Here is a 13,425-nt window from a genome sequence, read left to right as displayed (position 1 = left end):
AGGTCCATATTACTGAGAAGAAACACATTTTATGAAGAAAAATACTTAAATTAGTTCAACTGAAAGCTTAAATTGTCTTTTCTTAGTTTCTAGGAAGGATCTGCCTGGATAATTCAGTTGAGTGAGGTCTTGTCATTTGCATGGGGGATGTAATTGGTTATTGGCAATTACTCTTCCCACACACAGAGTTGGGGCTCTTAACCAGTTGCCGACTAGTTACTGATTACTGCATTGGTGCCATTTGTGACAGTTATAAGTGGTAGGGCAGTTAGTGGTAGGCCCCTTTAGGTCTAGGATACCCCCCCTAATAAAACGTTTAACCCCTTGATCATCCCCCAGTTAACCCGTTGCCAGTGTCACTAAGCAATCTTTTTTTCTGATTTCTGTATTAGTGTCACAGGTGACACTAGTTAGCCAGGTAAGTATTTGGGTTCAGTGTCAGGTTTTTATAGCGCCAGGTACCCCCATATACTACCTAATAAAAAAGTTTTAACCCTTTCACCAGTGATCACCGTATAACTGTTACGGGTGACGCTGGTTAGTTTGTTTTTTATAGTGTCAGGGCACCCGCCGTTTATCACCTAATAAAGGTTTAACCCCCCGATCGCCTAGCGGGTGATATAAGTTAGGTTTTAGGGTCAGATAGGATCTGCGTCGCCTCAGGTTTAGTGCCAGTACCGCTAACACCCACGCACGCAGCATACACCTCCCTTAGTGGTATAGTATCTCAACGGATCAATTTCTGATCTGATCAGATCTATACTAGCGTCCCCAGCAGTTTAGGGTTCCCAAAAACGCAGTGTTAGCGGGATCAGCCTAGATACCTGCTAGCACCTGCATTTTGCCCCTCCGCCCGGCCCAGCCCAGCCCACCCAAGTGCAGTATGGATCGATCACTGTCACTTACTAAACACATAACTGCAGCGTTTGCAGAGTCAGGCCTGATCCCTGCAATCGTCAACAGTTTTTTGGTAGCGTTTTGATAGTTGCTGACAGTCAGGAGCTTTTTTACCTGTGAGTCTCACTAGTGTACTACTAAATTTAGAGCCCAAAATGGCAAATCGAAGGTACAGTAGTGAAGAGGCCTACACGTTTCTGAGCATGACAGATAGTGAAGAGGAAGTCACTCATCTGTCAGATTCAGGCTCAGAATACGATCCTGTAGACGACAGCGGATCCATGACAGATACCTCTGACGACGGAGTTGTGGTCCCTGCCAAGGTCAGGCGTACCAGACCCCAATCTTCTACTGCTGTTGTTGAGGTGCAAGAACCGCAGGTCCCTCATATGGAGCAGAGCAATACTAGCGCCGCTATACCTTCTGGTGAACTGGCAAGCACCAGCGGCCTAGTACACCCTGGTCATAGTCAAACCAGCACTGCAGTATCACGTGGTTACGTGGCGAGTCCCATAAGTGCAGTTCAAGCTGGTGAGGTGGCAAGCACGAGTAGTGTCCCGCTGCCACCAAGAAGATGAACACAGGCCTGCCGTGCCTATGGTGCCCTTCCTGCTGCATTTGCCAATCCTAATTGGGAACCCACCACTTCTGCAGCACCCATACTTCCCCCATTCACTGGCCAATTCGACATTCAGGTGTTAACAGTTGATTTTACGTTACTTGATTCTTATTCACTGTTTTTTACCGAGGATCTCTATAGATCTATTGTGGACCAAAGCAATTTGTACGCTGGTCAACACATCGCCACTATTCCCCAGTCCTCACTTGCCAGAGATTGGAGACCAGTTACGGTTTCCAAACTGGACACGATTGGCTCTACAAAATTCGGCCCCTCGTAAACCACTTCAACCAACGTTTTGCAGACTTGTTTACTCCCCATCAAGTTGTCTGCGTTGATGAGTCCCTGATTAAGTTTTCTGGCCGTTTATCATTCAAACAGTACCTTCCCAGCAAGCGTGCCAGATACGGGGTCAAGATGTATAAGCTCTGTGACAGGGCCACAGGCTATACATGTAGTTTTATGGTTTACGAGGGAAAAGATAGCCACGTAGAGCCGACAAAATGCCCTGACTACATAGGAAGCGCTGGCAAGATTGTGTGGGACTTGGAGTCACCCTTATTCAGAAAAGGGTACCACTTGTACGTCAACAATTATTACACGAGCGTGCCACTTTTTAGTCACTTGTTTAATCATCAGATTGGAGCATGTGGCACCGTGCGATCTGATCACCGGGGCTTTCCCAAGCGGCTTGTAGATTCCCGTCTTAGGCTGGGGGAGAGAGCCGGCTTGAAGTGTAATAACTTGCTCGCTATGAAGTGGAGGGATAATAAGAATGTTTTCGTTCTTACCTCCCTTCATGCAGATACGACGGTCCAAATTACTACGGCAACTGGTGTTGTGGAGAAACCCCTCTGTGTCCACGAATATAACCTTAATATGGGAGGGGTGGACCTCAACGACCAGTTGTTGGCGCCGTACCTAGTTGCCCGTAAGGCCAGATGCTGGTACAAGAAAGTGTCTATTTATTTCAATTGGCTTTGATGAACACTAGGGTTCGGCATGTGGTGGACCGGGTGGATAAATTACTGGGAGGGGCTGGGCATGACCCAGCTGTCTTGGTCCACGTTGGAACCAATGACAGTATACATGGAAGGTGGAGGCTCCTTAAGAATCAATTTAAAGAACTAGGCTGCAAGTTGAAGGGAAGGACCTCCAAGGTGATATTCTCTGAAATATTGCCTGTGCCATGCGCAACACAGGAAAGGCAGTGGGTGATTAGAGAGCTGAATGCATGGCTCAAGACCTGGTGTAGGGAGGAGGGATTTGGGTTTCTAGAGCACTGGGCTGACTTTTCATTTGGGTGCAACCTATATGCTAAAGACGGTTTGCACTTGAATGGAAGGGGGTCTGCTGTGCTGGGGGAGAGGTTTATAGGAAGGCTGGAGGAGTATTTAAACTAGGATTGAGGGGGGAGGGTGAACTAGAATTACATCAAGAAGACAGGTCAGTTAGGGGTCAGACATTAATGGAGGGTGGAATGGGGACAGATGGGGGGAGGGTTATGGCAGGTGTCAAGAAATTTCCCATGTTGCAAACAGCCATTGGAAACTGTAGTGCCATTTGTACTACTAAAAAATATATGAAAAACACCAGACCAAAATGTAATAATGCATTAAAGTGTTTGTTCACCAATGCCAGAAGTCTGCCAAGCAAAATAGGTGAGTTGGAAGCTCTGGTGCATGAAGTGAACTATGATGTAATCGGTATTGCTGAAACTTGGCTTCAATCCTCACATGACTGGGCTATTAATATTCCTGGCTATGCACTCTTTCGGAGAGACAGGGTAAAAAGGAAAGGTGGCGGGGTCTGTCTCTATGTGAGAAGTGATCTCAAAGCAAGTGTGAAAGAGGACCTGATTGATGGAGAGTGTGATGAGTCTGAAGCATTATGGGTGGAACTACATATAGATGGGCGTAGTTCAAAGTTAATCATTGGAGTTTGTTATAGACCACCCAATGTTAACGAGGAGGTGGAGACTCAGCTCCTTGCACAGATGGAAAGGGCTGCAAGGGCTGGGACAGTGATAATAATGGGAGATTTTAACTACCCAGAAATTGACTGGAGTAATGGCACTGCTGGGACAGTTAAAGGGCAAAAATTTATAAACCTAGTACAGGACAATTTTATGGTCCAGTTTATTGAGGCCCCAACTAGGAATGAAGCTCTGTTGGACCTGGTAATCTCAAACCATGCAGAGCTTATTACTAATGTGCAGATAAAGGAACACCTGGGTAGCAGTGACCATAACATGATTTCATTTGATGTTAGCTGTAAACAAGAAATACATAAGGGAAAGATAAAAACACTTAACTTCAAGAGAGCAAATTTTCCAAGGATGAGGGCTGCTCTCGAGGACTTAGACTGGGAGGGAATATTGGCAGCGATAAACATAGAACAGAAATGGGAATTCTTCAAAAAGACTGTTTGGGACCTCACTGCAAAGTATATTCCCATGGGCAATAAGTTTAAAAGGCTAAAAAGAAAACCTATGTGGCTCACGGTCAAAGTTAGAAAAGCTATAAACAATAAGAAAAGAGCTTTTAAAAAATATAAAAATGAAGGAACACTAGTGTCATTTAAATGCTACAAAGAATTTAACAGAATATGTAAAAAGGAAATCAAGGGTGCAAAAATTCAAAATGAACGAGAGATCGCAAAAAATAGTAGGACAAACCCCAAAAAATTCTTCAAATATATTAATAGTAAAAAGGTCAGGTCTGAGCATGTAGGCCCTTTACAAAATAATCTAGAGTGGGTGACTGGGGACAAGGAGAAGGCTAATTTATTAAATACTTTCTTCAGCTCTGTATATACAAAAGAGCATGGGGAAGCTCATGTCCATAAGGGGGGTGGTATTGACACAGCCTCCAATGATCCACAATGGCTCAAAAGGGATATGGTCCAGAAATATTTAGACAGAATAAAGGTGGATAAAGCACCTGGACCTGATGGCATCCACCCACGGATCCTAAAAGAATTGAGCTCTGTAATTTCAAAGCCATTGTATCTAATTTTTAGGGACTCATTAATGACGGGAATAGTACCGCTGGATTGGCGCAGGGCGAACGTGGTGCCTATATTTAAAAAGGGATCAAAGTCTTTACCAAGTAACTATAGACCTGTTAGTTTAACTTCTATAGTTGGGAAGATACTGGAGCGTTTAATAAAAGACCACATAGACGAGTTCTTGCTGGAAAAAAACATTTTAAGCAACAGACAGCATGGGTTCATGAAAGACAGAAGTTGTCAGACAAACCTGATTTCTTTTTATGAAGAGGTAAGTAAAACCTTGGACAGAGGGGTGGCTGTGGACGTGGTTTACTTGGATTTTGCAAAAGCGTTTGATACAGTTCCGCACACACGGCTCATGTGTAAGTTAAAGTCTACAGGGTTGGAAATATCAGTTTGTAAATGGATAGAAAACTGGCTAAAAGACAGAATTCAGAGAGTAGTGGTTAATGATTCTTACTCTGAATGGTCTAAGGTTATCAGTGGTGTACCCCAAGGTTCAGTGCTGGGACCCTTACTCTTTAATATCTTTATAAATGATATTGGATCTGGGATCAAAAGTAACATTTCTGTCTTTGCAGATGACACCAAGCTATGCAGTGGAATAACGTCCTTACAGGATGTCTCCAATTTACAAGCTGACCTCAATGCTCTGTCTAATTGGGCGACTATGTGGCAGATGAGGTTTAATGTTGAGAAATGTAAAGTTATGCACTTGGGGGCTAAGAATATGCATGCATCATACATGCTAGGGGGAGTACAACTGGGGGAATCTGTAGTGGAGAAGGATCTGGGGGTTTTGGTAGATCATAAGCTCAATAATAGCATGCAATGCCAAGCTGCGGTTTCCAAAGCGAGCAAAGTTCTTTCTTGTATTAAGAGAGGTATGGACTCCAGAGAGAGAGATATCATTTTGCCCCTGTTCAAATCATTAGTAAGACCTCATCTGGAATATGCAGTTCAGTTTTGGACACCAGTTCTCAAAAAGGATATCGGGGAACTGGAGAAAGTGCAGAGAAGGGCAACCAAACTGATAAGAGGCATGGGGGAGCTCAGCTATGAGGAAAGATTAGAGGAACTGAATTTGTTCACTCTTGAGAAGAGGAGAATAAGGGGGGATATGATCAACATGTTTAAATATATAAGGGGTCCATATAGTGAACTTGGTGTTGAGTTATTCACTTTACGGTCAACACAGAGGACAAGGGGGCACTCTTTACGACTGGAGGAAAAGAGATTTCATCTCCAAATACGGAAAGGTTTCTTCACAGTAAGAGCTGTGAAAATGTGGAATAGACTCCCTCCAGAGGTGGTTCTGGCCAGCTCAGTAGATTGCTTTAAGAAAGGCCTGGATACTTTCCTAAATGTACATAATATAACTGGGTACTGACATTTATAGGTAAAGTTGATCCAGGGAAAATCCGATTGCCTCTCTGGGATCAGGAAGGAATTTTTTCCCCTGCTGTAGCAAATTGGAGCATGCTCTGCTGGGGTTTTTTGCCTTCCTCTGGATCAACTGTGGGTATAGTATTGGGTATATTGGATTGTACGTTTTTTTTTTTTTTTTTTTTTTTTATGGTTGGACTGGATGGACTTGTGTCTTTTTTCAACCTGACTAACTATGTAACTATGTAACTATGTAACTATGTAACACTCATATGCTATACAGAGCTTCAGGACGGACTGGATCCTTCCTTAAATTCCAGAAAGTGATCGTCAGAGCCCTTCTATTTCCCCAACCAAATGCAGTAAGCCGGCTGCATGAGAGGCATTTTATGTCCTCCAGAGTACCCCTACCCAACGAGCCCCCCAAAAAAGATGTTGTGTCTGCAGCAAGCGCGGATATAGGCGTGACACCCACTATTATTGTCCCTCCTGTCCTGACAATCCTGGTCTATGCATTGGTGAATGTTTTGAACGCTACCATACAATAGTTGAGTATTAGCGTAGGGTACAGCACTGCACAGACTAGGCACACTTTCACAGGGTCTACTTTACTGTTTACTGTGTTTTATTGTTAACCATTTTTTTTTGTTTTCAGGTACGCCATTCAGCTGCAGAGTGGATTTATTTATCTTGACAGCAACAGTGTTTGCTCCCATGATACATAAAGCTGTGACTCCAGCGCTGTAGGAGGTGATTTCACCACCACAGTTAAAAAAAAAAAAAAAGAGCATATATGCCGAAGCATGGGGGCAGCAGGGGCGGAGGAGCGATTTGCTCCTACCTTTTGCGGGTGAATGCCCCCATGCTTCGGCATATATAAATAGTGCATGTATGCCCATCATCAGAAGTGGGTGGATGAATGGAGGTATTCTAATGGTGGGAATACCCACCGATCAATCTCTTTTTTTCGTTCAGCCCATAGGCTGCATGAAAAAAAAAAAAAAAGAAGAAGATTACAATATATGCCCAACAAGGACCAGCAACATACTGGTTCGTTGCTGGAGTTTGAGTGGTTATACCAGAATGATGCCTGCAGGTTTAGGTATCATTCTTTTCAGCCAGTGGTCAACTTTCATGTAAAAGCAATCCTAGCAGCTAATTGGCCTCTAGACTGCTTTTAAAAGCAGTGGGAGGGAATGACCCCCCCCCCACCGTCTTCCATGTTTTTCTCTGGCTCTCCTGTCCCAACAAGGAACCTGAGAATGTAGCTGGTGATTTGGCCAGCTGACCATAGAGCTTATCAGAGACCAGAATGGCTCCAATCATCTCTATGGCCTAAGAAACCAGAAGCTATGAGCATTTAATGATTTAATGATTTCTCCGGATGTAAACAGCGCCATTGGGAAATTGGGAAAGCATTTTATCACACTAATCTTGGTGTGGTCAGATGCTTTGAGGGCAGAGGAGAGATCTAGGGTCTAATAGACCCCATTTTTTCAAAAAAAAAAGAGTACCTGTCACTAACTATTGCTATCATAAGGGATATTTACATTCCCTGACATAATTATAAAAAAAATGAAAAGGAACAGTTTAAAAGTAAAATAAAAAAAATAAAAATAAAAAAAGCAACCCTGCCCCCCCCCCCCCCCCCACTCTCATGCAAAGGTGAACGCATGCATCGGTCTGGCGTCAAATGTAAACAGCAATTGCACCATGCATGTGAGGTATCAATGCAAAGGTCAGATCGAGGGCAGTAATTTTAGCAGTAGACCTCCTCTGTAAATCTAAAGTGGTAACCTGTAAAGGCTTTTAAAAATGTATGTAGTTTGTCGCCACTGCACGTTTGTGTGCAATTTTAAAGCGTTTCGTGTTTGGTATCCATGTACTCGGCCTAAGATCATCTTTTTTATTTCAAACATTTGGGCAATATAGTATGTTTTAGTGCATTAACATTAAAAAAAAAGTTTTTTCTTCCCAAAAAATATGTTTGAAAAATCGCTGCGCAAATACTGTGTGAAAAAAAAAAAAAAAATGAAACACCTACCATTTTAATCTGTAGGGCCTTTGCTTTAAAAAAAATATATATAATATTTGGGGGTTCAAAGTAATTTCCTTGAAAAAAAAAAAAAAAAAAAATCATGTTTACAAAATGTGTCAAAAAGGGCTTTGTCTTCAAGTGGTTAGAAGAGTTGGTGATGTGTGACATAAGCTTCTAAATGTTGTGCATAAAATGCCAGGACAGTTCAAAACCCCCCCAAATGACCCAATTTTGGAAAGTAGATATCCCAAGCTATTTGCTACGCGGCTAGGCTCCCAAAAAGTCCCAAACATGTGGTATCCCTGTACTCAGGAGAATCATCAGAATGTATTTTGGGGTGCAATTCCACATATGCCCATGGCCTGTGTGAGCAATATATCATTTAGTAACAACTTTTTGTATTTTTTTTTTGTCATTATTCAATCACTTGGGACAAAAAAATTTAATATTCAATAGGCTCACCATGCCTCTCAGCAATTTCCTTGGGGTGTCTACTTTCCAAAATGGGGTCATTTGGGGGGGGGGGGGGGGGTGTACTGCCCTGCCATTTTAGCACCTCAAGAAATGACATAGGCAGTCATAAACTAAAAGCTGTGTAAATTCCAGAAAATATACCCTAGTTTGTAGACACTATAACTTTTGCGCAGACCAATATACGCTTAGACATTTTTTTTTTTTACCAAAGACATGTGGCTGAATGCATTTTTGCCTAAATGTATGACTAAAATTGAGTTTATTGGATTTTTGTTATAACAAAAAAGTACAAAATATTATTTTATCAAAATTTTTGGTCTTTTTCCATTTATAGCGCAAAAATTAAAAACCGCAGAGGTGATCAAATACATCAAAAGAAAGCTCTATTTGTGGGAAAGTTTACAGTTTTTGTGAAAAAGCTGTTTAAGTTTAGCGATCATTTTGTGCAAGGTGTCCAGCGCCATTTTAAATTAGGGCAACCAGGCTTTTGTTGCCATGGTTACCAAAGCTTCTTATACACCGTGATGGGTGGTGGGGGAGGTGGCTGGAGCATCTCAGCTCTGATTACAGAGCCCGGGGGACAGCACAGACACACCATGTACTGATTTATAATAGAGGAATATGATGGGGTCAGTTTTGATGGGGTCAGTTTTGATGGGGTCAGTTTTGATGGGGTCAGTTTTGATGGGGTCAGTTTTGATGGGGTCAGTTTTGATGGGGTCAGTTTTGATGGGGTCAGTTTTGATGGGGTCAACATGATGGAGCAGTTTTGATTATGGCAATGTTGTGAATAATAAGTCATAAGTATGTGCCTTTTTAAGGACAGGTTTCCCGCACAATATTATTGAGTAATTAACGAGGATATTTTTAAGATACAAAATCAATCTATATGACACAGTCTATGCATATGAAACTTATTCACGGAAACATGTGAGCATACGAAAGTCACATTTATTGGTTGACAAAAACAAATAATCACATGAAATTAAGATACCGATTGTGTTACATGAACGTCTTGAAAATCAATAAAAACACTTGCAAAAATGGGCGTACCATCCCTTTGACATAATGCCACCATGATAACTTCTCGGTAGAATCAATAACCTTGTGAACTTGACAATTAAACAGAACGTCTGTATTTCACACGTACAACCGTTACTATACTGCAGGTAAGTGGTTAACAATGTGAAATAAATTAAACATTTGTTTTGTCAATAAATGTGGCAACTATACAAAAAGAAAAATAATGAAAAATTTGAATCTTTAGAGAAAAATCTACAAGGCGGTTATTGATTCGGGAGAATGATTATCATTTGTATAATATTCAATACATCAATATTTGAGAGAACATACAAGATAAAATCAACATGACATAATTACCCATTCCAAGATGGCTACTATTCTTATTGGCTGGTTACCAGAGTTAAAATGGCTGCCGTGGCTTTCAAAATGGATACTCTTAGAGGATTTACTTCTTGTGACCTCCGAGTTCTAAGGATTAGGATTCAGGAATCTTCATAGCTGTTTAAAATATGTATTCATGCATGGTGCATAAGTGTCAGTCTGTCTGGGAGTGTGTGTATCTCCCAGTGTCCCCCCTCAGGGTGGATTCCTGAGCTTCCTCCTGAGCTCTCCCCCTGAGCTCACTTCCTCCTCTCATGGCCTCTTACTTGCCTCTAAATACCATTTCAGATAATGAGACCATAAAAATTATAATGGCTCTGCCCAAAAGGATGTGGCTTCTGTTCTATTGGTTAATGAAAACTTAATCATTTACCTTTCCCGGAAGTTTAGTGAGTTCAAATAATACCACCTTTAACCACCAGGTGTCTCACATGTGTTTTGAGTTTATCTTTTTAAGTTAATACGTTCTATTTTCATAACGTGTATAAATGGTAAAAATAGTATATACCTTTAAATACTCTGGTAATCGGTCTAATATAAAATACACTCAGTATAGTCTTGATTAATCACCATTACATAAACTGGTTATATATATGTATCTCTATAATTGTATATCTATAAAGAATGGTCTATCTATGAAAGACCCATGTTGTTATATATACTAAGCAATACTACGCAAAAATGATTATCCATATGAATATATGTATAATTCTGGTATATCCAATGAATATTTGTTTATCTAAACATAGGCTACAGTCTTATATAGTTATAATTATTTTTCATAATACTAATTAGTTTCTTAAAACACTTCTACTTATAAAAATCACATATATAATAAATATATTTCTTTATACCAAAGTTGTTGGGTCCGCAAATACTAAAATTATATGTCTCTGTGACTTACATTATCATACATTACTTGAAATGACTTATAATAACCATATAGGTACTTTTAAAATATGTCTGACTTGCACAAACTTCAAATCTTTTCCACCGTGTGTTGACTTGACCTTAGTTCAAGGGATGTTTAGATAGTTTAGCTCAGTTTGTCCCAATAGTTCCTAAAAAGTCACACAATGGGTTTTGTTGGCCAAGGTGTTAGCTAGTTAAACAGTTCCTCACTTGAACACAATGGTTTTGGCCAGGTGACATAATTTCTATTGTGATAAGTCTGTATAACCTTGTTTCCTATGGCTATAAGGGTAGTTTTTGCTTATTTACTAAAACCACATAAATATCTCCTTGTTTTGTTACTGAAAACTACCATTGCTCCATCGAGTTTCTGTCTCAAGGTAGGCTTGTGAAACTTTAAGAGATGGTTGATGCATTAAGCTTTCTAAAGTATGTGAGTTCACCTCTTTTGCATTAAATGGTTCCAAGAGGGGAACAGTTCAATTATTGCAAAATCACAATTCATCTACTTTTTGAGGCCTAAGCAACTCTCATATTTCTGCCAGTAAATATAAAATGTATTTCTTCATGAATTCAAAACAGCAATATGATGGGGCAGTTTTGATGGCGGCAATATGATGGGGCAGTTTTGATGGCGGCAATATGATGGGGCAGTTTTGATGGCGGCAATATGATGGGGCAGTTTTGATGGCGGCAATATGATGGGGCAGTTTTGATGGCGGCAATATGATGGGGCAGTTTTGATGGCGGCAATATGATGGGGCAGTTTTGATGGCGGCAATATGATGGGGCAATCTTGATGGGGGCCGTTTTGATGGTGGCAATATGATGGGGCTCATAGTAGTTTGCCTTCCAAAGCGGCCTATTCCATCGTATCCTTGTCCAGTTACTCCTTCTGTAGCCCCACCATCATGCACGGAGAAGTCCCCAGAATTATTCGACCACAGTGTTAGGTACATGCTGCTGGAGGATGTGCAGAAATTTGAAGCCTCCGATGTTGGTTCCCAGGTGGAGGAAGGGAGTAACGTGAGCCTAGAGAGAGTGGGTGCCACAGAAGGACAAGAAACTGGCACTCATGTTCCCCAAGCTGCAGCAGTTTGCTCCAGTGACAAGGAGGGAGGGGATGATGAGGTCACTGACCGTACTTGGGTGCCTGAGAGAAAGAAAATGAGGAGAAGGCAGCAGGATGTCCTCCAGGGGTCAGCTTAAGGGCAGCCACCCTATTGCATCGCTTCGCAGGTGCAGGGCGCTGCTGACTTTTAAAAGTGCCTTGGTGTGGGCCTTTTTCATCACATGTGCAGCAGATCGCACCGTTGCTGTTTGCAACTTATGTCTGAAGCGGATAAAGCGTGGCCAGAACAGCAGCTGCTTGGGCACCACATGCTTGACCAGACGTATGATGACCTGCCATGCAGTCTGTTAGCAGCAGCACCTGCAAGGCCCACATTATAGAAAAAGGCAGACTTATCCTTGCTCCTCATCTGGGATCTCAAACCCTGCTATACCTCCAGTCCTCTCAAAACCTGCACTGAGAGGAATGAAGGTATAGCAATAGTGTCAAAAGTACTTGCAGCCAATCTGCTAGCAGTAAACCACCAGTTGATTTCAGCAGGCAAAGTCTCCCTACCCCAGATGCTCAACTGTAAAAATAAATTTGGTCCCAGCCATCCACATGCTCAGCGTCTAAATGACAGCTTGGCCAAATTGCTACCACTGCAACTGCTGCCTTTTCAGCTGGTAGACTCAGCCCCCTTTCGTGAATTTGTGGAATGTTCTGTACCACCAGTGGCAGGTTCCAAAACGCCATTTCTTTTCACATAAAGCCATCCCAGCTCTTTACTGCCATGTGGAAGACAATGTTTTGGCCTCGTTGGACAGGGTGGTCAGCAGTAAGGTTCATATTACCACTGACTCATGGTCCAGCAGTCATGGGTAGGGATGTTACCTTTCCTTTACGGTGCACTGGGTAACTCTGCTGGCAGCTGGGAAGGATGCAGGACAAGGTTCAGTGTTGGTTCTTGTTCTGCCACCACGCCTCCAAAAAGCTAGTGGTGATTCTGCCACAACATCTGTAGCCTCCCCTCCCTCCTTTTCTTCATCTATGGCCTCTTCTGCAGAATTGTCCTCTGAACCAGCAGTGCTCCCTAAACACTCAAGGGGCTACGCAAGCAGTCAGGCAAAAAGATGTCATGCGGTGCTTGAGTTGGTCTGCCTAGGGGACAGGAGCCACACTGGGGCAGAGATTCTGTAAACTCTGCAGGGGCAGGCTCAGAGGTGGTTGACGCCATGCCAGCTTCAGCCAGGAATGGTTGTATGTGACAATGGCACCAACCTTCTCTACGCCCACAGGGACACTTGATCCACGTTCCATGTCCTGAATTTGGTGGTGCAGCGTTTGACCAGGTACCCAGGCTTACAAGATCTCCTGAGGCAGGCCAGAAAAGTCTGGTCATTTCCGCCGGTCATACAAATGCCAGTGCTCAGCTGGCTGATATTCAAAAGGGAATGCAACCTGCCCATCAACCGCCTCATTTGTGACATTCCCACCATATGGAACTCAAAGTTGACAATGCTGCAGCAGCTGCACACACAGCAGAGGGCCATCAATGAGTAACTGTGCGAGTACGGCACTAGGACAGGGTCAGGGGAGCTTGGCTTCTTTTTGCCATGCCAGTGGCTACTG

The sequence above is a fragment of the Aquarana catesbeiana genome, linkage group LG01 (assembly GCF_042186555.1).
Source record: "Aquarana catesbeiana isolate 2022-GZ linkage group LG01, ASM4218655v1, whole genome shotgun sequence".
Classification (NCBI taxonomy): domain Eukaryota; kingdom Metazoa; phylum Chordata; class Amphibia; order Anura; family Ranidae; genus Aquarana; species Aquarana catesbeiana.
This window is presented reverse-complemented; position numbering follows the sequence as displayed.